Source organism: Anas acuta, chromosome 1 (assembly GCF_963932015.1).
Source record: "Anas acuta chromosome 1, bAnaAcu1.1, whole genome shotgun sequence".
NCBI classification, from domain to species: Eukaryota; Metazoa; Chordata; class Aves; order Anseriformes; family Anatidae; genus Anas; species Anas acuta.
Window position 1 is genome coordinate 2257302 of NC_088979.1, and position 25354 is coordinate 2282655.

Here is a 25354-nt window from a genome sequence, read left to right on the forward strand (position 1 = left end):
GCAGCCCTGGGACTGCTGGAGCCTGTTTTGAATCAGAAATGCTCCATGGATACAGCTGTAGTAGTGTTTTTCTGAAGTGCTGATCCGCTTCCTTCCTTTCCAATTCCTCAAAAGAAAACAAGTCAGTTGATTTAGGCGCTGGAATACACTGCTGACTCTGCACAAGTTGTTTGCTCTTCTTGTGTCCTTCTTTTTCTCAGCTGAATTACCGCAGGGTTTGGGCCACAGGGAAGGTACTTCTGGAAAGTCTTCAATGCAAAGCTGATCCAGAGGCATAGAAAAAATCTGTCCCTCTACTCATAGAGTTGAGGGACAGAGCTGAAGCTTAAAGGCATTGTCATCAGATATGCTTTTCAAAGCTTGTTGCTTGGAGACCTCCTCTATTAGCTGTGTAATAATTTAAAGACATGTTGTAATGACTTCTTAAAAACTGTAGGCCTTGGTGGGGTGTTTTTTAAGAGTATATCCCCCTTGGAAATCTATAAACTTGTTTTTTGCAGTTTTTTTGTGCCAAGAAGTTTTGCAGGTGGGCTACTTGGTGGCCATCACTCCTGGTGTTGGACCTGCCACTCTTGGTGGAACCATGCTTCAAAGAGCCCAGTGCTCTCTTTGCCTCCTGGGGGGAGCTTTGGGCTCTTTTATGCAGCTGTATTTGCATGGTTTAGCCCTTGGACAGGCCCTGTGCAAAGGCACCAGCCTTATCTTGGTGTTTCAGAATGCCAGGGAGGACTTTTACCTTGTGGTCCTTTGGACAGGGACCCAGAATGGTGTGGACAGGGCAGGTCCACGCTACAGCTGCGAGGATGGCTTCAGCTCCCATTCATCCTGATCATCCTGACCTTGGCAGCCTGGATCACCCCTTTAATCCCTATACTTATTTAAAATTGTTGTCAGTGTGTCTGAGCAGAGATTAGAGGCGGATGAATGAGGCTGCCTGCACAAGTGTGGAGAGAAAATGGAAGTTTCTCCTGAGCTGAAAATTGCTCTGGAATTCCTTTATGATTATTACTATTATTTAAGTTTTCTGCTCGGAACTAAATGCTAGAGAACTGCCCCTTGTGCTTCAAGGGCTGTAGTGCAAAGGGATACCTAAAGCAAAGGCTCCTTCATTGCTAAGTGAAGCCACCCTAGCTCTCTGCTTGCCTCCTGCGTTGCACTGGGTGCCTTTGAGGTGACAGCAACGGCATGGCCCAGCTGTCTGCGTTGCTCTGGCTGATCTGCACTAATGCACTGTTTGTTTGAGTCAAGCCTGTTTTGCTAATAATAGGCAGCTTTGTGGGAGATAAGCACCAGACTGACCTTATCTGTGCCCGTCACGTTTGGCCTGAGGGAGCTTATTAGCTTGTGTTTCATGCTGTGATGTATGTGAAGGGAAATAAGGAGGAAAATAGTTTTTTTTTTTTTTTTGAACCATTGAAGGAGCCTTTGGAAGGGAAGGACGGATTAAATAAAGGCAAGGAAGCTGGAAGCAACAATGAACGTGGCTTGTGCTGTTTCGAGTCTTATCCCATGTGTCTTTCCCATCCCGTTGGTATAGGTGGCAGTGGTTTGGCACGTTCAGCCTGGTCCCTGGGACCTCACAGGGGAAAATGAGTCTGTGCCTTGGGGCCACAACCGAACCTCTTGTCTTCTAGGCTGCTGTAGGATGCAGGAGCCCTGTTTGTTTGGGCAGGAACAGGCTGCTGGTCCTGCGTGCTTCTCCACAATGATCCCTGTGAGATGAGCAGGAGTCCTGGTCTTGCAGGGGTGGTTGGATGGAGGTACAGAAAAAGTTTTCTCATGTAGCATGAGAGGGTTGCACGTGCATACATAACCACACACAAAATTGGTGCTTGGAAGTGCTGTACATAGGTATTTCTTTATTTTATTTTTTTTTTTGAGAACTGGTGGTCAGTATCCAGCACCACACTTCTAAAAGCAAGTCCCCAGAACCAGCAGCTGGTGTTGAATTCACATGAACATCACCTCACTCCATTTATTTCAAGTTGTCTGCTCATGTAAGTGCTTACAGTTCAAAGGCAGTGCGGGAATCCTGACTCTGCTTCATGTGAGCTTTCAGCGTTGGTGCCTTCTGGATATGGATTTAGTGCAAAACGGGGCTTTTCAGATGTTTTAGAAGTGGCCTACAGAAATACTGGGAGGAAAGCTAATGCAAAGGAAGACTTTCTGGGAGATGGAAGAGTGTTTGTTTCTGCCTTCCCTTTGGTGCAAAGGCTCAGAGTATGTTTGTCTGCTGAGCTGCTTTATTAACTAGCAGTCAGGCATCTCCTGGGCTGGTGGGATCAGCTCTTTCCCTCTCCTAGGCATTCGGACACAAAAAATGCTTGGAAGATTGCAGCAAAGAAATTTTAATGAATATTCATCAGGGCTGCTTAAAACTGCTTTATTCCTAGTTGCACTTGCACTCCTGTTATCTTGTTATGCCTTTATATTTGTGGCTGGAGCTGCAGAAGGTCACGGTGACACGTATTAAGATGCCAGCCATTGTCTGTCTCTGGTGGCACAGTGGCAGTCCTCGCTGGCCATTGCCTAGCGAGTCCTTCATTGCTAAAAATCTCTGTGACAGCAGTGGGGACTGTGCCAGAGGAAATTTTGGAGGTGTTTAAGGATCTTGCTTTAGTGCTTCTGAGTTAATCCCTGGCCTCTGTGGATGCCATGGGCTGGTGTTGGTCCAGGGGTGCCAAATGTTAATCAGTCTTCCTCCAGGTGTATGCTTGGGCTGATGTGATTGTCCTGCTCTGTTCTTTGTGGTAGAAGCTCTCAGCATTGAGGAGCTTTATTTCTGGGAATGGAAAAGGTGGGGGTAGAAATAGGGTGCAAAGTAAAGGTGGGTGCAATGCTCGATGCCATCAGACTGGGAGGCTGGTGGGAAGAGGCTGCACTTGCTTGGCAAGAGGTGGCACGCGTGTGACCGTGCCGTGCAGCTGACCAGCTCCCCAGAGCACCAGCTGGGCTCTAAATGCCTGACGTCAAGTTATGGGTCAGGCGAGGGCACTGTTTACATCCTGTAATTAACGTCTGTGCAGTTAATCACCGGGACTGGCAGACCCGGAGACGCTGGATTGGTGTTGCACTCTCTGTTGCAGTTTGGATCCCTGTCTCAGGAATGACAGGAGGCTAATAACAAAGATGTGTCAGCTTGGACCGTCTGCTAATTCATCCTCCTACCCCTTCCAGCATGAGTTTGCAGTGTATAAATCAACCCCTCTTTATGAATCAGTGCTTTGACTTTAATTTCTTCCTCCTTTTTTGGAAGGAAAGTTTTTAACACGTGAACCTGTGGGGCGGATTCAATAAAACTTGGCGAGGGCAGAGCCTTGAACACAGCATTTTTGTGCGAGCTGATGCATTGGAGCTGCTTGTGGGAAGCCAGGTTGAGACCTCGGTGGGTAGCACAACCACCTCGTTGACTCGTGGAGACTTGAGTATCTTAATTACTGTTCAGCGTAACTGAAAATCTAATATTTGGCAGATAACTGTGTTCTGAAATATGCTAATAGCTTGCTGGAGTGATTAACCTTGCAAAGCAGGAAATGTGTGTAATGTATTGATTTTTTTTTCTTTCCTTCCCCTTCCCCCTGTCTCTTGGTGAATGCCATTCTCATTAAGGCGAGGAGGAAAATAAAGACAATCAGTTGGTTTTCCTTGGTTTAATGCCAGTTTCAGAGGATGCAATTTCCGTCCCTCACAAAAGGATGGAGACAGCCGTAGGAAGCCAGGAAATGGGGAGGGTGACCTGAGGTCTCCTCTCCCGGTGTGTCCAATGCAGAAGGTGGACTTGAGATTTCCCTGGGCTCCCTCAATCCCATGTGAATCCCTGGCATGATTAAATGCAACCAGCTACTCTCTTAGCAGCTGGTCTGTCTTTTCTGCTGTGACAATGACTTTCCTATAAAGGTTTAAACCTTATTTTGTATGACTTGCTTGCTCCTTTTGATTGATCAGTATTAACTTGCCTTGGAGGTGAAAAATTCATACTCTCTCTCATCTCACTCTAAGCTGTGTATAAAGAAAGATTTAATTCTGCATCTAAAAAGGCTCCATAGAGGTGGTGAGGAACAAAATACAGCTTTCCTAGCAGATACAGATGTGACCTTCTCCTTGTTAAAAATTGCGGTTGAGACTTTAAAAACAGCCAGGGCTGTAAGAGTAGAGGTGCTGTTAATTAACATTTATCTAAATATGCTAGGAAGCTGGCTTACATGGTCACCTCTCTAATAAAAAAAAAAAAAAAAAAAAAGAAAATTAGAGAGGGGCTGATGTGTTTTTGCTTCCCACATTAGTAAGGAAGACAATTCTGGTCCAGAAGCTGTTCAGTAGGACAGTGTTGAAACCATTGAAGTCCTGCTTTGTGGGTGAGCTCTAGGGAAAGGGAGGACGTGACTCTCCCCGCTGAAAATAGTACAGAGCACCTCTAGCATGGGTTGGTGATAGTTTGTGGTGGTGTTTTGGGGATGATGCCACAAAGGTAGCCCGTGTGCATTAGTGCATGAGCCCATCTGCGTTAGCAAAGGCTCTCTAGAAAAGGCCAGGACAGGTTCTCAGCTCCCTCATGGAGAATTATGAGGATGGCTGAGAAGCTGTTTAGTTCTGTGCTGGGTTGCTGGGGGAAAGATGGAGTGATGTTAAGCAAGTGCCCAGCACTTCGGGACAGATTGGGATGAGCTCTTAACTCAGATTTTCACCACCTACCCTTCCTCTGTTGAACTTGGCGTGTGGCTGCGGGCACTTTCTGAAATTCTCAGTCTGAGGTCTACTGAAACCTGAGAATTTCTGCCTTCATTAAAAACCCGCGAGCCTTCAGTTTTGAAGAAAAGATTAAACAAGAACAGAGCAGAGTGACCCAAGCCATCAGCTCTGCTTCATTCAGCAAGTGGCACAGCTTGTACGTGTGATTTCCTACACACACACAAAATTGCTGTGCCTCTCCTAGAGGAACATTTTGCTGTGTTCCTCAAAGGATGAAGAAGAATGAGGAGCAGGATCTGCATGAACTCAGGTTTGTCTGCCTCACTGCTGGTTTTGGATGGATGTGCTGTTGTGTCTTTGTAACAAAAGCAATTGCTTTTGTTACAAAATTGCTTTTGTAACAAAAGCAATTGCTTTTGTTACAAGGTAAAAAAAAAAAGAAATAAAATAATAATAATAAAAAAACCTTTAAGGTATGCTTCTGCCACCCTGCAGAAAGGGCTTGGGAAAGCAAATTATCTACGTGGTGTTTGAATGTTTCTCTGGCCTCTTCCCAGTCCCTTGGGAAGAGGCCAGAGAAATGATCAATTGTCTTGAAAGTAGTGCATAAGGTGTCTGCATAGGTGGTGATGAGCACTTGGGTGCCTGGGTGGCCAGAAGTACCCCAAATACAGCCTGAGTCTCTTTTATTTAAACACCACAATTACATTGGAGGTGCTTCTAGTGCCTGGGGTAGTGGCATCACAGTAACGAGGTGTGAGAGCTCTTAGGGCTGTGGAGATTGACCTGCTGTCCTTCAGGATAAAAACAATCCTTCCTTAATCAACACTGACAAACAACCTCTTTAAATTGGAACTATCTGATTCCTGGTAAATTGTGTTTTTTCCTCTATTTTCTTCCAACACAGTCCCGGAACGGTCTTTAAGGCTGAACTACATCTGTCTGTCCAACTTCTCCCGTGAAGCCGATAATCCTTCTCTACTTTATTTCCCTTCACCCCCAGATATCTGTGTGTGCATAAGCAGAGTCAACAAATCTGACTTGCCACCGCAGGGCTCTGTGGCTGTTTCAATCATAAACCCAGCTCAGCTCTCGGTTCTCTCTCTCTCTTTCAGCTGCGTGACTGTCCTTCCACGTAATAAATTGCCAGCATTTATTGGTCTTCTGACATATAGGCTTCCCGAGGGAAAGGAAGCAGGGAGGTTGAACAAAGCCTTCTCTATAATCAGGGTTTGCAGGAGGCTTTGGCCAGAAATGGCAACTGCTGGCCAGTGCAGCTAGGGTTTTATGGATCTCCCTGTAACGGCACTTATGCTAACCATAAAGCTTGAGAGATGGTGAATAATACACCTTAGGCTGTATTAAGAGCTTAATGTGTGTAATATATGGTAGGATTTGCAGGAACTGATGAGAAACCAGTGTTTGCTGGATGCTTGTGTCTCCTGCTGGGGTGTGGGACAGTCAGTGCCTCTCATGTTCCCATCTCTTGAAATTTGCCAGGTAACTTCCACCCTCTGTGTGCATCCTGTGCCTTTATGCTGGCATTGGAAATGGGCTAAGATTTGGAGCTATTTGAAAACTGCCCTCAGTGTTGCTCTGCTTGTCCTGATTTCTTTTCATCTGGCTGCAATAAGCTGGGAACATCCAGTAACTTCTACCTGATTTTTTTTTTTTTGGCACCAGGCACCTCGTGCTGTGCAAGGTGTCCTGTAAATGCCAGCTGCATCCTGTGCCCTGGATGAAGCAAGAGGTGACTAAAAGGAGCTGGATCGTTGATGTAAAAGGGATAGCTCTTGCTTCTTGGTTGCGTTTATTTTTGCATCACCTTGCGCTGAAACAGTTCGCTGCCTTAATGAAAATACTTTGCAATGACGCGTCTCTGTGACTCATCGAACCCAAGCCAATGGCTAACCCTATCAGTACACATCCGCGTGAGATAAGGTGAATTTCTTCCTCTGAAAGGCTTTCTCCTACAGGAAGGAGCGTGGGATAGCTTGGGAGGAAAGCTTCTCATGACCCTCCAAAACAGGCTGCTCTGTTTTTGCAAGTACATGAGAAAAGTAATCGTCCTGAGATGATGAGTACGGTAGGGTGAATCTTGCCTAAATGCTACTGGTTCTGCTTCACCTGCAGTTTGGTGGCTCTCAGGTAGATAATCCAGCTCCAAGACCTAGTTTGAGAGCCTCAGCCCGTGTAATAAGTGGGAAACTTCCTTCCGTGGAAGAGTTGCTGGGTGAAACTCTCCGTGTTCCTCCTCTCTGGAATTTTCCTTGCATCTCTCTCCCGTTGCATGAGGAGCGTGGATGACTCATGTGGATCCTGGGAAGACTTTGTGGGTGTTCAGTTGGGGTTGTAGTCTAGCCAATGTGTCCATCACCTTAATGGCTGTGTCCTTCTCCTCTTGGAGGCTGGTTTGGGGAGAGGTTTTCTGAAGGCACCTGGCCTGTCATCTACCTGGAGGACACTGCTCTTCCTCACCCCTGAAGCAGAGCTAAGGAAGGCACTGGCAAAAGAGTTGGATGCAGGCATAAAAAATGAATCCAGGCCCTTCAGTGACCTCTGTCCGCCCTGACTTCATCAACTGCTGGACCAGGTGGTTGGGATCTCGGTGACCAGGCAGAAGGACGATTCCCTGGCTTTGCAAGGAGCTTGGCACGGCGCAGCCTGCGTCTGGAAGAGGCATCGCTGCAGCAGTTTTGGCAGGGCTCCTGCTCGTCTCTCGTGCTTGCAGAGCAGCAATAGCAGCTGCCTCTCCAGCAAGGAGGGAGAAGTAGGTCAGAATTTGCATTCTTTGCCCGGCTTCTCGGCATAACATGCACACTTTTTTCCAGGTCCTCTTTTTTTTCTTAAACGAGCTGTTCCTGTATGTGCGTGTTCCTTGGGCTGCCCTGAATCAGAGGGTGAAGACATAAATTCAGATGTATAATTGTGCTTTAATGTCTGTCTGCCCTCTGAGAGCACTTCTGGGAACCTCCTCAGACTCAAAGGCTGATCCCAGCATGTAAAATCTGAAATGATTGCCTGGAGCAGTGTCTTCATGTTGGTGGTTGTGTTTTTTTCTTGGTCAGGATTTAAACCTTCTCCTGTAGCTTTTGTTTTGCATGACAAGAGCAAGTAATTGGGATGAAATCATCCGTGCTGCAAACGTGATGGTGAGATTTCTTTTCAGCACTTCTCTGTTGGGCTCTGGTGGTGGTTTTGCATGGTCCTGGTGGGGGAGAAGAGAGGGAGATGGAGCATAGCAGGCTTGTGGCAACCAGACAAGCACCTGAATGCTGCTGAAGGGCTGTAGGGCACTTGAAGCATTTCGTTGTGATTTTGCTCATTGCAAGAGAAAGCTTTGATGCTCCTGAAATGCAAGTGTGTCAAATGAGGTCTTGTAGAGGGTGGGACAGGAGAGTGGGGTTAGCTGGTGGGCTGCATGGGGGCACCATCCTTGTGTGAACCTGCAGGCTTTAAGGTCCAAAGTGTCCCAATTCATCTCCTTTTTATCCCTTCTCTTACTCCAGAGATTTGCAGAAACTGGCTGTTCTCCCTGAGCTGCTGCTCATAGCATGGTGACAATTTGTCTCCTAGTTTTAGGGATGGGGCATCCCTTTAGGATTTCTAGCTCTCGTTGCTGTTTCTCGTCCCCAGTTCAAAACCAGCCTGTGTTTCCTGGGTGATTCAGCATCTCTGTCGGGTTTTTCAGTAATCTGACTAAAAGAGGAATGCAACAAAACTTCCTGAAATCGGGTGCCCAGATAGGTGACTTTTTTGCAGGGGAGGGTTTCAACCCGTAGTTTCAGCATGTGATGGAAAGAAAAACCTGCTGCACAATTCTGGACTGTCTTTCACAGGGTAGGTGACTTTTTGCTGAGGGTTTTTGTGGTTAGATGCTCTGGAGGCCTGCTTGCTTTTTTTCCTTCTGCCAGTGTTAACTATAAAGCAAATTGCTGTGTGGTCTGAAGGCAAGCATGTGGGTAAAAGCGATAGAAAGAAACTACGTTAAAGCAAACGTGATCCTTGTTTCAAAGGACTTTCAGTTTATTTTTTGAGCAGGGTCAATACTTCACTGATCTTTTGCCTCTTTTTTTTTTTGTAGTACCGTATGCATGCATCTAGCCAGAAGTGACTCATTTTCTTTTTCCAAGGAAGCTTCGGGGTGGTTTATCAGGCGTATCCGCTTTGCTCTAGTGAAACTGCAACCTGAACGCATCTAAGGCCTGTGCAAGGAGCAGGCAGTCACACTTATTCCTGTCTGTGGCTCCTCTGATAATGTTTATCTGCCCCAAAGTGTCAGCAGCATTGAGTTCTCTGAGCATTGAGTGCAGGAATCACCTTTTGGGAGCTGAACTTTTCCCCATCCTGCCCTGCTGCTTGATCTCCCTCCCTGGGGCTCTGCGTGCTCAAACACTGGTAATAGAAAGGCTGCTTAAAAGTAAATATAAGATGGTCTGAGACTTTTTTAAAGCACTGGAAGAATGTAATTTAAGAGTAGGTTTGGGGATTGAGATAATTGCAATGGAAGCATCTCCTGATGTTTTGTTCTTGTACCTGCCACCAGCCCGCTGCTCGCATTAATCCATGTGGATGTCCCATTGTTCCCTTCAGGTACTAGGTTTTTAATTGTGCTGTCTTCTCTTAAAAGCCTCGTGTCTGCATGCTGAGAACCTCTTTTCAGGCTTGTGCAATATGTGGGTGTATAAAAGATCATCTGGGGAGGAGAGGTGTTGCAGAAAGGCATTATTGTCTTTCTGTTTGAAAATACCCCTGAGATGAAACGCATCCTGTGTGTGTGCACAAACCTTGCTAATCCTCCCCACCCAGGGCACTCAACTGTTGCTGTTTACATGGGCTTTTAAGGTAACCTGGTTTCATGGCTGTAATACACTTTGTCTGTTGTGTATTCCTGTTCCCAGTAAGCAAAGGGGAAATTGTTGCTTACAGGGTCACCCTATGCTGTGAGGGCATGTGCCCTGCCCATGGGATGATCTTTAAGATCCCATCCAACTCAAAAGTTTATGTGATTCTGTGACTCTGCTGCCTGTGGGACCTGATTTCAGCAAGAAACTGGTGATTAGCTTTGTCTTGCTTGTGCAGCCTCCTTTCCTAAGGAGTAAGATGATGAATGGGTGCCAGTTCCGCTTCTAGTAGGCAATAACTGCAGCTGGAAATACTTTTCAGCTAATAAACTGCATTATAACTTACGACAGCCTTGAGTTTTTGCTTTAATACAAAGATGGAGTCTATCTTGAATGCAGCTTATGGCTTCTAATGTGAAAATATGAAGTCAGTAGTGCGAGACTGCCCTGGAGAATATTTGCTCTGTAAGCTGCTGACAACTGTGTTTGGAAGTGCAGTGCTTCAGCCTCCTTGGGAAGGAGTGTTTGTAACAAAGCATGACCATGCAGCAAAAAAAAACACTCTGTGAATCTCAAACTTCTTGCCAAGAATATTGACTGTCCTCTTAAAAGCTCTTTCTTGTTGCTTCTGCTCTTCCTGTGATTTTTTTTTTCCTAGATGTGCTGGAGCTGATCCTGTACCTGCTTTTTCCTCCTGTATTGGTGGTCAGCTTTAGAAGGTTGCTTTTATTTTGGGTTAAAACAGATGATCCTGTTGGCCTTGCAGTCTTCAGCAATGATACCTGACAGGCTTTAAATCCATGCATGCCACCTGCTGAACTCTCCTGAAAAAAATCAAACTTGTTCTGGTGCTTAGAAGGTCACTTCATCACGCATGGTTTATTCCTAGAGTGCAGGGAAAGTCTGGGCAACCTAGATACAAGGTTCTTATGAAACCTGCTGCAGAATAGGGTAGACCCAAAATGTTACAAGCTGAGGGTAAGAAATGACTTGTAGCATGTTGTCTCAATGTCCTTTTGAGGTGGGGCTGTAAAGGAAGCTGGCCACCCTGCTTGGATATCCCCAGTGCATTTTAGGTGCTCCTGAGCATGCCAGACCCTCTTCCTTCTAGGGCTTTGTTTCAGTAATTTCCCCTTGATAGCTTGAGTGGGAGAAGAAATGGGGAAAACCGATGTACTGGTGGGTCCAAGCTGTTTCTGCAACCTCAAAGATTGCGGCAAGCATGAGATTGTGCTCTTATACTCTGGCTCTAATGAAAAACCGAGTGATTTGCTGTGCTTGTTCTCTGATCTCCCCAGTGTGCTCTGCTCCTTCCTCCAGTGACTCCCACAGATCCTGGTAGGGGGTCAGAGCTGATGCTCTGGGGGATGTCACTGTTGCATGTTTTGCTCATCCTAAGCTAATGTTGGAAGCAGGAGGAAGCACTGAAGACCAGGGATATTGGCCCTTGTGAGATGAGTATTTGTAGCCTCTTAGCTCCCTCCTTGTAAAACCTTGTGAAAATATCTGTCCATCTATATCAAATCCCCAAATCTCCATTCTTCTCCCTGTATTTCGACAGCAAAGAACTAAGGTGCTGTGTATAATACCCTCAAGATTTTCTGTAAGACTTTCAGTGGGCTGCCTCAGGATGGATGTTTTGAGATATAATTTGTTCTGTAGAAGAGGTCTTTTGGGACAGATAAGACAAGCTGGTGGGAGTTAGTTGTGATAACAGTAAGTGAAGCATTTCCATCTTTCTCCAACAAGCCTGGGAGATCCCAGGACTTACTCTTTATCATGTCTAGTTCCTGAAGTTTCTGAACAAGGGATCTTGTGAAAGCTGGTGGCACAGGGTTGGGGTTCCCCAACTGGGAGTCATCTCAATGCGTTTAATCTCACTCTGGAAGAAAGCAAAACCCTTGTCCTGTATGAAGGGTTATCTGAAATATGCTATGTTCCCCTCCATCCTACCTGCCTAAATAGGGTAATGTGAGCTTAGTGGCACAACCACTTACTTTTTTTCCCCATCTAAAAGCCATGCAGCCTTATATTTTGGAAACTTCTCTATAGATAAAGGTAGAGACAGTGGTTCTTGTAGGCTGTGGACCACGTGAAGCTCTTTGCAGCCGTGTCTAAACTGTCAGTGGGATTATTTTGGGCCATGTGTTCAAAGTGTTTTGGACAAGAATGAACTTAGAATGTCATAGAAAGTGACTTCTAAGAGCATGAAAAACTTCTTGAAGCCTAATAGGAAGGAACCTGTGCTAGGGAAAGGTATTTCCCTTACTGAGCATCCCATCACCAAAGAATGGCTGTTTCTACCTCTTTCTACCCCTTTCTGCTATTTTCTATAACACATTCGTGTCTCTGGTTATTTCTTTGTGTGTGGTGGCCAAGTACCAGGGTTGGGCTTGTCAAACTTGTAGATCTCTTATAGTAAATAGCCAGGGCTTCCTGCTGTGAGTTTGAATAATGCTTTGACATCTATGCTTAGCTGACAGAAAACCCATAGACTTCAGGATGCTCTGTTTAAAATGCATACTTTGAGCTGAAAGAAGATTTAAGAGAAGTCACACTTATGTTCCTGTAAAAGCTGAGCCACCTGTTGTGGGGAGAGGACTTGTGAGCTGGGGTGTGCCGAGCAAGCTGCATATGCTGGGTTCAAACCTGTGGGCTGAGCGAACGATGGGTGGCAAAGATTTCACCAGCAAAGGGAACAAAACCTTATTAAGCTGTGAAATGAAACACGAACAGCCTGACGAAAGACAGAGCTAGACAAGACGGGGAGCTGCCTCCATGTTTTCACTTGAGAGCGATGCTGTGAAGCCAAACAGATTGAGGACCAAAGTGTGGGTGGCGTGTGAAGAAGATGCTTGCATAATGTCCCAGGAATAGAAACAGGTGTGTGATGCTCTGCTTTCCTCCCTGCTGCTGGAAGCAGGTGGTATCAGCTGTTTACAAAAAAAAAAAGTTTGAACAGACTTCAGTCAATACTCAAAAGAACAAAAAAGGAAGAAATGTGGAGTTGTTGGGGGTTTGGCAGAAGACTGAACAACAATTCCATTACAAAATGCATAACATTCAAGTTGTTCAAGTTAAAATTTACCATGTATTACTAATTATTGGGGCAGAGTGTTTTCTGCAGTGAAAATGTTGTCAGCCTTTCTTAAATAGTACTGAGGAAGACGTGAGGTAAGGGGTTAGGGCTTTAAGTCTCACAGCCTACTCAATAGCTTGCAATTGCTATGCTGCTAAAGAGAAATGGATATTCTTGGAAAGCAGCACACTCCAAAACCCCAACTTTCTGGAATATGTGAAATTGCTTAGAAAGCTAAAAGTTAATAGCAAGGATTAAAGAGAAGACAGTGATTTACAGTGATTTGGCCAACATTATTAGCTTGAGGGGGTTTATTCTGGAAAAAAGTTTCCATCCTGACCAGACTCTTTTGGAGTCTGTTGTTGGCTGCAAACCTCAGACTGTTTTAAAACTTGGTCAGGCACTTTGTTTCTCTAATGGAAACATCCATTGAGAAAGGGAAGAAAGAGGGGAAAACACTCAGTTTTTCTAACTCCCTCTTTCCAAGTCGCTTCTGAGTACAGTGTGAGTAGTGGTCATTTTTTCCTCGGTCACAGAATTGTGCTCTCCCTATCCAAGGAGGCAGACACCAAAACTTCTCCCTGCAAACCTCGTTCCTGTGTGGAAGCTGCTGCTGGAGACCTGAGCCTGGTGAAATAGCTGCTTGGCAGCTGGCTATCAGGAAGCATGAGCTGTGTGAGCTTTTCCGTAGCGCCTTGATGTGCGGCAGAAGAATTAATGTGAGGCTGCGGATGAAATACAACGCTTCTTGTGCTTCCAAGATTTTGAAAAGACTTGCTTTCACAGTGGCTGTTAAGCAAGCAGAACAGACTATTGCTTTCTCAGTTTCCTCGTAATACTTTATGGTGCATTTCTCAGTGGATGAACCTTGCTCATTCACCATTGTTCTTAACAGGAGACGATGAGATTGTCCAGTATTGGCAATACTGGTCCCACTGGTATGATGGACAACAGGGTCTAGCTGTGTTTATTGCAGAACAGGGCCATGTTTTCCCTTGACTGGTGAGATAAATCAGTGCGTAAATCAGGCACATCAGTGACAGAAGGAAGACTAGGAAAACTGTAAGCCCTCTGGGGAGGGAGCTCATGAGGTCACCTAGTCAAATCTCCTTCTCAGGTCAGCTCTGAGGTCATCTGTAAAGCAAGCTGATCAAATAAAACCTTACAGCTGAACCTCATGGCTTGGCAGAGCCTGGTGTGATGTTGCAGGATGTAGAGGCTGACTGCAAGAGCGTCGCTAGATGAGCAGGAACTGCCACGTCCCGTGTGATGCAGAAAAACATAGACCCAAGGGGTTTATGTCTGCTGCTTTTTTTTTTAAGTTCACAACATGAAAAAATAGGGTTCCCCATTGAATTCGTAGAAGTCACCTCCTTTCCTAGCCAATTATTAATCCAGATTTCTTCTGGACTGCTATGAAATAACAATAGTGAAATGACTTGCTCACCTGGAGAGAGCAGTAAGAATTAGAAGTTTCCTTCATGTGTCTCACTTGACACCTGTGGGCTGACTGAAACCAAAAAAAGTAACTCCTTTTAGCTCTGCTGGGTGCAGACATTAGAATGACTCTTTTGTAGACGATGCAGTCTTCTGTCTCATCGTTTCTTAGACTTCTTGATAAGCTTCTTAGTGGCTTGAAGCTGCAGTATTTGTTCTTCCCTAGCTTTCTTGGCTTAAGAGCTTCCAGATCCATGTTTACGTAATAGTTGAGCTGTGAGCTGACCATATCAGAAAAGTGAAAACTTCTTCAGGCGCAGATTCTCAGTCATTTCACTCAGGGACTTGTAAGGAGAAATAATCACTTTCTGGTTAAGAAAGTGCTCTGTGGTCTAATGCCTAAAATATTTGAGTTTTGGGGAGCTGATTGATTTGATTTACACCTCTAAAATGAGGAAAGCTGTGGCCGAGAGAGATGTGGAAGATGTGCTAATAGTGCCAGAATTCAGGTCAGAGAAGAAAGTGTCTCCTTCCCATTGTAACCAGAGGGACTCTTGCATAACTGTTCTTGAACCAGCTTAAGAGGTAGCAGAGATGGAAAAAATAGACAAACATATTGCTGATAAGCCCACAGAATCCAAAAATAGGATCAGGCTACCGGGAATAAAAAAGGACCTGTTGGAGGTCTGCTAGATTGACAGAAATTCAGATACTGTCAAATCAACCGTGAGCCATACAGAGCTGCTGTCACACATCAGCTGGGCTGCATCTTGATGTAAAGGTACCTGGCTCCATTTATAAATTGCATCCTGTTTGGGAAAATTATTTTCTAGTTCTAGCAAGTGGTGTGGAAGCTAAATCTCCTATGCCTTAGCTAGACCATGATGCTCACATCTCATAGATGGAGGGGAAATTGGAGGTGAAGAAAGTCCTGCAGCGATGAAGCAGAGGGAGCACCTATGTCAGGTTCCTGGTTTTTAGTTGAAAATGGTTCTTAAGGAGAAAAAAATGGACTGCCATTTTTTGAAATAGAAGCATGAAGTATGTTTTTTCACGTCTTTCTTTTTTATTTCTCATGGATGGTAGGTTGACCGAAGTCATTATGCTATGCAGGTGCCTTCTACCTTGTGCTTTTGATGAGTCCTTGAGTCGTAGCAGGACCCTGGTCATTTTTATAAATGGGGTAACTGTGTTAGGCCCTGTGAACTCCAATTAGGTCAGTCCCTTTCCTGAACTTTCAAGATGTTTCTTATCCCTGAATAACCTGAGAGGAAGGTTTCTTGGCCTAGAGTGCTTGACGGGGATTTTTATGAACTTGGTACCATGGCCTCAAAGTATTTTTCTTGTTGAATATACATATATACCTTTTTCCTGCTCCTCAGGTAGCTCTTTACCCTGTTAATGCAGGGTTTTTTGTATTGCAGCCTTGTGCAAATCTGAATAAACCGATTCTTGCTAAATGCAATCTTTGGGTTTCCCTGCTGCTCATCTTCACATTTGTGGCCTGAAGCAAGCTGGTATTACTACTGCTCTTCCTTGCTGTATAGGGAATGCCCATTTCCTATTACTATATAATCAACCATCATTTGTACCTTGGTCCAGTTTATTTCCCAGTTCCACCTTCCTCCTCTCTTCTCCAGTCTGACCAGTTACCCAGCTAAGAAACACAGCATTCTGTAGCAGTCCTTTTTTTTTTTTCCCCTTTTTGGCCAGTTCTTTTCCTTTAGGATTAAGTCTTCTGGTTTATCCAGTCTACTGGTGGTGCTGAACTCAGGTGTGCTCATCCAGGGAAGGGTAAGTCTTGCCCTTGAGTTTTAGGATTGTGTAAGAACCATTCCAACAACAAAATATTGCTAGCTGATGGTCCTTTCTGTTTCGTTTCTAGTGCTTGTAAAGCCTAATCCTGAATTTTCTCACTGGGTTTGTACTTCCAGAGGTGCTTTGTTAGGTGCTTGGTACTCTTCTTAATTTGGTTAATAAGCCAGCTTTTTTTTTTTTTTTTTTTCAGGACCTTTTAAGTATTTTCAAGAGGTAGCAGATACTGGCTTGGTCCTTCATCCAGCAAGTTATTTAACATGAGCTGTTTTCGAAGTTTTTCTATTTAACCAAAAAAAAAAAAGACCTAAGAGCAAATGAAATCTGTTTCTTTGGGACTTATTTCAAGTGTTTAATCTTCCCACTTCCATCCTTTCATGTCTCCAGCTGTACGTGGAAAGTAGTCTGAGCTAGTGGGCTGGACTGGGATAGTTCTTCCCCTGGGGGGCTCCTGTGATGCTTTTCCACCCAGCAGCATCTTTTGGAGAGCTTGTCAGTGCACAACTGTTCTGCCTTGGAAGAGGCTGAGGCCCCAGGGCATTGATGCTTGGGGAGGGAAGGGTAGTGGAGAGCAGAGAAGAGTACATGATCAGAGAGACTTATGCAAGCAGACGGAGTTTTCTTAGAAAAATAAGCTGAAAATAAAGATATTTTTAGCTCTTGGCTAGCGCAAGGAAATCTGCTTGTTTTCTGTGGACGGTAGCTTTCCTCAGTGTTCTTATCTAGACAGGTTCTTAAAGATGAAAACCCCAAATGGGCTCTGCTAGAAAGTGAACCAGGCTGAAAGAAAACCATTTAATCCTGGAAACTGTTTGCATGCAGCTGACCTGCCCTTTCAAGCTACATGGGTTATTTTCCTGGGAACCTCTTAATAAGTAAACCCAGGATGGACAATTAAAAGAAAGATGCTTTTCTGTGGGAGATCTGTGTTCCAGGAAGTCCTCCTCCATTTTCCTGGAATTCAGCTGCTTTTTGGTCCATATTCCAGGTGTGAGGTGCACGATGCTCCCAGGTAGGTGCTTCAGCCTTGCAGACTACCAAGTGTTTCTGCTTTTCTTGATGCTTGCATAAGGATGGCTCATCAAAAGACTTCCAGGAAGCTTTTTTGCTTGCCTGGTGCTGAAAGGTCTGCTTTAGGTGGTGTCTGTGTCATCTCTGCGGTGACATCCATGCCTTTCTTGGTAGGGAAGGAAAGGTCATCTTGTTGAATGAGCACATTTCCCTCCGGTCAGGCTTATTAGCAGTGACTGCATGCTTGCATAACTGATCTTTAGTCTGTGGTTCTGAGCTCTCTGCCCTGGTAAAAATCTGGGGTTGTTTTTCACCTACTGCATTGTCACAGGGCTACGAAGAAAAATCAGCTTTCTCTCTTTCTCTTTGAGGCTTTTTCCTAGAAAGCTCAGTGCTTGATGGGGAAGGGAAGAAAAATACTGGTGCTGTTGCGTCCTGGCCTCTGGGCTCCTGTGGGACTTGCTGCTTAGCTGCTGCAGATGTTTGGCTAAGCTGCTCTGGGCTGGAAGCAATTCCCACCAAACTACAAAACTGTGCATTGATGGACCCCTTGGGGTCTTGCCTCAAGACCATGTTCTGCAGCATGAGGCTGAGGCTCATAAGCAGTGACCAATGTGGACATCGATGCTTTGAGGCACATTGGATGGAGAGCTTTGTGTCACATCTCCAAAGCCTGTTGTAACCTCACCAGTTTGCTCCAGGTATCTTTGCCTGACCACCATCAATCATCTTTTCATTGTGAAGGATGAGGGAAAAGGTGGAAATAGCTGTAAGGATGGGCAGCAATGCTTGATGCTCCATCCTATAAAGGATGCCCCTGTTCTTCGTGATTTATTGTCCACCCAAATAAGTCTGTTTAGTTTTTCTTAGGGTTTCACCAGGGGTGGAGGAAAGGTGGCTGTCCTGCTGTGAAGGCGGCTTGCTGCAGATGTCATTCTTCCACTATAATAATTAATTTGGCTCTGCCAGTCTGCTCGGCACTGTTCATAGCATGCTGAGTGGTGGTGCCACTGGTAAATGTCTGGAAGAGCATCATTAATGCTGGGGATAGCTCTGGAATAGGCTGGGTTAATGCTCGTTGTGCTAAAAGTCCTCAAAAACATTTGAAAGCAAAGCGTTTGAAAGCCCTTGGACTGATAGGTCTTGGATTTGCATCAGTAAATGAGTTTATGAATCCCTCCTGACTTTTCCCTTCCATAAGGAAAATAAGATAGCAGCTGATGCAATGGTCAGAGGGAGTTCTGGTTTTTATTTTTATTAACAGGACTCTCCAGGCACAGCTTGGAAATGAGTCTCCTCTGTTTGCTCTGGGAGCCCGTGGATCTGGAGGGGTGGTTCCCTTCCTGGCTTCACCCTCTCTCCCCTTCCCTTGCTGTGTCACTTCTGATGCCGCCGTCGCAATGACCTTGCCCAGCGTTTTGAGATGCTCTTCTGGAAGCAGAACGCGTTGGGGGAACTTTGCAACCACTTGCTCGGTGAAATGAGAAAATTCCCTTCCCCTGAAAGATTTATGCGGCTGCAAACAGAGTAAAATCACTTTGTCCTTATTCATGTCTTCCTAAAGATCAGCTCCTGGGTTTTGAGTACACACATCAGCAGTCAAGACAAGTATTTACCTGGAACGAGTGACTGTATGATCTGGTGCTTGTCACCTGTCTTTCCTTGCCTGCTTGTTTCCCTGGATGCCATTTTCATTCACCACGCGGTGCCTGGATCGAGCTTGTAAATCCTCTGGGAGGGAAACTGTCGCGTCTGCCTCCTTGCATTGAACAGAGACTGATTTATACAGGACTGGAAAGAATTCAGCCACAACTGGAAGGAGGCTTTAGGAACGCGAGACAAACCTCTGAGCATCTCTGGAACAGGAGAGGGGTGAGCAGGAGTTGAGCCCTTCCTCGCCAGAAGTCAAAGTATCTGCTGTGAAATAGCTGGAGGAGGGGGTGTGAGTATAATTTCTGATCTTGTCTTTGATTGTCTGAAGGGTTTTTTCTACTTTTTTGAGTGATCTAAAAGCTGTAGTGGAGGTGATGGAGTGGAAAGTGCCAATTGTGCGAGTCTGCTCTGACAGCTTGGCACAAAGGGATTGTGGTGGTAAAATGGAGTCTCTTTTTAGGAGGTTTCCAGGATGTGCTGCAGGCTTCCACTTGAAAAACCTGTGTGAATGCTCTTCTGGAAGCTGGGGCTCCTGTGGGGCTGGTGCTTAATGTTTCATTTCATCGTGGCTCTATCAGCCCACTGGAGTGGGAAGAGACCATTGGAGGGCTCTGCTCCATCTCACCCTGCTCAAAGCAGGGTCGATGTGAGCTTGGACCAGGCTTTTCCCATCCAGGTCTTCAAAAAAAAAAAAAAAAAAAAAAACAAACACAAAAAAACAACAACAACAAACAAACAAACAAACAAAACCCTCCAAGGATGGAGTTTTTGCAACCTTCCAGAGATACCTGTAGCATCACAAGTCTTCCTTAGTCATATCTCCAGGTTTGAGACACTTTGCGTGCATCTTCCATGAACCTTTTGAGCCACTTTTTGTGCTTATGTCACTTCTGGCATTGTTATGCATTTTTCAACTCTTGTTATGTGCAATCACACTATTGGTTTTGCTCAGCACTTTAATGTAGACAGGGAGAGAGAAATAAAGACACAAACAGTTCTTCTATATCCATCTACTGATGGAGGCTGGCCGTTTTTGGTTATCTCCGGGGCTTCTTTTTTTTGTGTGTTTGAGTGCTCTATCCAAAAATGAATGCCTGGAAATCCTTTCTAGGGTTCCGGTTGTCTGTCTTGGTGGCAACTGGACTGATTTGGAACAATGGAAAGGAAAGGAAAAAGTGCTGGAGTCAGAAACTCTCCAAAATCTCAGAGATGGGGTTGGCTTCCTCATGTCTCTCATGTCACCAGATCCTGCTATCTTTTTTTTTTGATTACTTTGGCCACGGGATACACAGGGTGTTTATAGTGGGAAGGAGCTTGCTGTGCAATTAGAGCCTTATCAAATTAATTTATGCCCTCTTGGTGTGTGAAGCCAAAACAGTATCTGGCTTTTAGGACAAGGGAGCTACAGAGGAGCAGCAAACCACGATGGAGCAGTGAATGTTTGCTTTGGGAATGGAAGGGGAAATAACGTCTTGGAAGAAGCAGAGGGAACAGATCTTGTGTGTGCAGGTCTCAGTGTGGTTAGAGAGGGTATTTTGGTGCAGAGCTGTGCACGTTGGCTGTGGGCAGGAGCCTTACCTGGGAGGGAAGGAGCAGTTGGTACATGGGGAACGAGCCTACTGCACCCCAGCTTAGCTCCTCTGCTGTGTAAGAACGGTTTTGAAAAACGTTTCTTGCAGCAGCATGGAAGGAATCAATCACAGGAAATAAAGAGCTTGTAATCCATTTAACTAGGACTTTCCACCTCTCATTAAGTCAGGGACATTCGCGCTTAATTCTCTGGATAGCAGTTGCACAGCAGACGTGCACGGTATTGATTGTAAAATAAATCTTGCTGTTTTTTTTTTTTTTTCCCCCAACTTACTGTTTCAATTAAAGTGTGTGCTGTGGGTGTGGAGGCATTTTGCTCCTTCTCAGATGAGCGCTGTTGGCGTGGTTCGTGCAATTCTCCTCTCTTCCTGCTGGCGTGAACCAAACTTTCAGCAGTGCAGCAGGGAACACGTCTTGGGGAAAGCAGATGACAAGCCCTCTGTAGCAACGTGTTGGACCGACTTCTGCTCTAGCTGCTAACACCTTCCAGAGGAGATGAAAACTGCCCCTCGGAGGGCCAGCTAATGCAATTCACGTGTGGTTATGGTGAACCCTTTGGGGTGTGGGTAGGAAAGGGTGATCAGGGAGGGGGGGAGAAGCTTGTCTGTAAAGGAAACTGCATGGCAGGGTGTGCATGTTCAAAAACACTTCTGTTTCCCTTTAGTTCCTCAGCAAAAACACGTGCTGAGCCTGGATAAGGCTCGATATAAACTTTTGTTCTCCAGCTTGGCAGAGATGGCAGAGCTCTTGGGGTATGCGGAAAGGAAGAGCTGTGCAATCTTTTTAAAATTTATGAAATCTCTTGATTCCTTAATTTAAAAAAAAAAAAAACAACCAGAGGAACTCACAGATATTCTTCAGCATCTAGCTGTGTTTCCTTGGTCCTAGTATTTTCTCCCACTGGTGACTTTCCTTTCCTCCTTGGCTGTCTCCACTGACGTGATTTCATCTCCCAGACTCTGCTGGTATCACAGTGCACACGATTACATGTTTGTAGGCAAAAAGAGGTTGAACGTGGGATGCACTGGACAAGACGCAGCCTCCCTCCCCTTCCAGCTTCCCCCAGACCTGCTTGGCACTTTGTGGCCTGACTTCTCCTGTGACTCAGCTACCGCTTCTTCCACCCCATCTGCCAAGATCAACAGCCGCTCCTGGTGCTGTCTGGGTCCTTCCCTTTTTCCACCCCAGTTTATTGTTGAGCTGTTTTTGGGGTTTTATTAACTGTTGGTCTGCTGTGCTCTTGTGGTGCTAGTCTGGACATTTCTGGCTTGCTGTCCCAGGGTGGCTCCACCAGGCATGGTGCCGAGGCACTGCTCCATGGTGATGGGATTTGGTGGCTTTTTGTGTGATCCACACATCTTCCTCTCTCACAGAGCCAATGAACTGAGACAGACATGTACTGGAGAACCTGTGCCTTCTAAAAACTCTTTGTCCCCAACTTATCTGTGGTCGGGAAAGGATGTAAACTAGAGGTTCTTCTGCTTTGAGCTCTCCACTGTTTACCAGCAATGGCATAAAAGGTTGGCTGTTGTAATGTGGAAACTCCTGCTGGCCTCCTGGAGGCTGCCCTCTCTCTTTCCAAATTCTGGCTCCCTTAAATACTATTTAAATGCAGGATAACTCTATAAAAGTGAATGGGATCCTAGAATGGTTTGGGTTGGAAGAGACCTTAAAGATCATCTAGTTCCATGGGCAGGGACGCCTTCCATGACATCAGGCTGCCCAGGGTTTCATCCAACCTGGTCTTGAACACCTTCAGGGAGGGATCTCCTTCTGGCTGATCTGGTTCAGGGTCTCACAGCCCAGGGGACTGGGGATGTCCTCATCACTTTTAACCCATCAGTACGTTCTGGTGCACTGCTGAAATCCATTGGCTTCCTGGCATTTTTTTTTGGCTTGGAAATTAGTGTGTGCCTACTAAATTCTGGCTCAGAAGGATGGGGCTATCCTCTCTCCCACTGTAAAGATTGCGCAGTGGTTTGGCTGCTGTGGCTTTCCACGTGAAACTGTTTGTATTTCTAATTGGGTAAGTGACCCTGGTGCAGCACTTAGAGCCTTAGCTCTTAGCCAGAAAGCACTATATAAAGGAAATGTGCTTATAGAGCTAATTAACTCCTTGGAATGGGAATTCAGGTACTGCTGATATTTCCTTTATTAATCTTCCTACCCTTTTTTAAAAGTCTCTTTCAGCCTTGCTTAAAAATGAGCTTAATATTTATATTCCAGCAGTGGAATAATGTTTCTGTGCCTGCCAGACGGCATCCTGCCTTGTTCAACAGTTGCCAGCCTTTCCATTCAAGCACAGGAGGCACCTCCGTGAGCGGCCCAACTTAGGCTTTCCCTATGACATACACTCAGAAGTGGAAGTAGACCTCTACCCCATACCAGCTATGGCACTTTATGCATTTTCTTAACTTTTTTGGGTACTTCCAACTCGCCCCAGCCACCTGTATTTTCAGTGTTTCTCTGCCAGGGCGAATCAGGTTTTACATCTCTTGGGCTGCTTAAAACTTCTTCGCTACTTCTAAAAGAAAAGAAAAAATAGATGTGAGCAATTGATGAGGCATTGGCTGTTGTTGTTGCCCATCTCTCCACCAGCCCCCAAAATAACAAACTTTTCATACTCATTGCCAGACACGCTTTGGCAGAAAGGACCAGCAAGTCCTTTGTTTATCACCTGCTATTTCATTGCCCGGAGTGCTTTTGTTGCTTCCAACTATTAAATATCTCTTGTGCAGAAATCCTTTTGGTCTACTTTGACCAGACAGCAACATGAGTAAACGTGTGGGGGTGTCCTCCCTGCTTTGTTGGTCTGACTTCTGGTGGCCTTTGGACTTCTGCATGTGGACCAGAACCCATTTCAGCTGGTTGCACTGGTTTCCAGTAAATAGTCACTTAGAAATCAGGTGGGAACAGCCCATGGAGATCCTTGTAGGCATCTGTCATCTCTAATCTGTCTCCAGCTGGGTCTCCACATTTTTCCAAGAAGAAACCAAGTTTATTGAAGATGGTTGGTCTGTGCTTTGTCCATTCCATGTGGACCAAGACAAAGGAGTAGGCTTTTGGTTTTAGATGTCATAGCAGGTGCCTGGGATTATTGCGGAGCCATAATCTGGCAGGATTAGGGCAGGACTCTATGAAACTGGTGCGGTTTGCTCCTGAACTTTGGAAGAGGGGAGACAACTGAGTCTGCTCGATGGATTTGACTGTAGCAGGTGTTGGGCTTTCAGAGCTGCACTGGTGTCTTGACCTGCAAGGTTTTGTTGTGAAGGCTCAAGCTCGTGCAGAAAGCAGAGATGCTGTTTGGTTATTGCTCTGTAAGAAGTGTGTACAGGTTTTTCCGGTGTCCTGTTCCGCTTCTTCAAGCCCTTTAAAATGCTAGGCACCCGACATGCCCTTAGTTTGTGGAAAATGTTTGAGAAGCTAGATTGCAGAGGGCGTTAGCATGTGCCGCGCTTATTTATTTAGTGAGATTAAAGTAAAAGTTCTTCTTTTGTAATTCCTTTGAAGTGTTTATCTTTTGAAGTCTGAATTCTCATTAACTGGAAGTGTACAACCCCCGAACTACAAGCTGCCCTAGTTTCAAAGTGTTAATTTTTTAAAAAAATTTAAGAACAATAAACAAGAGGTCAGACCCATAGGGGCTACACGTCAGCCAGCTCCTGCCTATTTGGGTCATCACTCAATGCTTTGTGAATCAAAGTGGCTCTGCAGGGTGTCTGCCTGGGCTAGGATGTAGTCATAGGGTTTTTGGCATTACCAGGCATCAGGGAAGCAGTGCTCTTCCTCTTCATAAGAGTAAGAGTTCTCTGATAAATCAAGCCCTGTAGGCCTCTTCTTAACTTTAATTTTCCCCTCCATATTTTTTGTCACTGGAGCAGTTGTGTGTGGCACATACGCAGCAATGAATGGCTTCAGATTATCCTTTTTTTTAATTATTTGCAAATCTTGGTGGCGACATGCACTTTAACACATCTGATGCTTTTCCTTGTGCTGGGACTCTTCTGTGTTGCCCAGATAAAATTGGGTGCTTCTCCCTGGGGAAAAAAAGGTAGGAGACCTCTAACCTGACGTGATTTCCAGAGCAGGGAATAATAATATATTGGAAAGAAAAACCCCACTGGCTCATCAAGAAGGCTTCAGGAATTGAGGGGTCACCACTTCTGCTCATTGGGCACCCTCCACCACCATCAAGGGCACAAGAAACTATGCCACAAGAGGCAGCATCTCAGTGATTGAAGCTGCTCATGGCTTTGAGGTCTTCTCTTGCTGTTCCTGCCTCGAAATTAAATCTTGGTCTTGTGAGCAGAGATGTTCTGGGCCTGAGCCAAGAAAATGTGGAAAGTACTGCTCATCGTGTGCATATAGATTTCCTCTTGTAGCAAACATCCCTTCTATAGGAGCTGTTCTATTATTAAACAGATGGGGATATTGTCCCTCTTCCATTCCTGTCTTCCAAGCTGGGGAAAATGAAATTGCATTACTTTGTTTTGGATGAGCTCAGCATGTTAAAGAAGAAAGATTGCTATGAAAACCGTGAAAGTCGCAAGGATTTAGATCAGTTCCTTTAAAAGCTTTAAACCATTTCAGTCCTGGCCAGGCAAAAAGGATTTCTTTTGCATGTAGAACTGGAGGGCTTGCTCTTGAAGAGATTAACTTCTTTTATTTAGAATGTATTTTAAGAAAATCAGGATTTTCCAGTGTAATTAGGGAAACAATTGACCTGAAGGCTTACAAGAATATCAATATGGATAATTGGTTATCAGTAATGTTCTCATGTGTTTGGAATAGGTAATTACTTGCTTAACAAGGTTTTAAGCATAAACAGCTTGATAGAAGCTTTAATAAGAGATGGAGATGTTGAATTTTGACAGGGATTCTTGATAAACAGTGATCCCATGAGTCACCAATGTGAGGAAAAACACTTTTAATGTGGAAAGTGGTAGGATATGCCAAAGCCCTTTTAAAATGGGTTGGTTAAGAAAATATCTCAGATACCACTGGAGCCTGTGTTTTCGGCATTTATTTCAACCGCAAGCAGGGAAAGTTTGCTCAGGCCTGAATTTTGGGAGATTGCACTTCATGTGCTTGGGGCCTGCTCTGGTTTTGCTTGTCCCAGTGGCATGCTGGCCTTGGGTTTTCATACTCTAGCTTCTGCTGAGACTTTAGGATTCATGAATTTCCATCAGAACATCCTAAGCTCTGTTTTCATTCATTCTTAGCTGTGCTGAGGCAA

The 25354-nt window shown here is 45.1% G+C and overlaps 1 protein-coding gene across 4 annotated transcripts in view; it reads left to right on the forward strand.

The window, feature by feature from the left end:
• Positions 1-25354, forward strand: part of GDPD5 (glycerophosphodiester phosphodiesterase domain containing 5) — a 156009-nt gene that overhangs the window by 25013 nt on the left and 105642 nt on the right. The window contains exon 1 of one of the 4 annotated variants that reach the window (XM_068691624.1): positions 7820-7841. The exons of the other annotated variants lie outside the window; for them this stretch is intronic. The gene's annotated coding sequence lies outside the window, so the exon portion shown is untranslated. Of the gene's footprint in view, positions 1-7819; positions 7842-25354 lie in introns of those variants that run through there. 4 annotated transcript variants of the gene reach the window in all.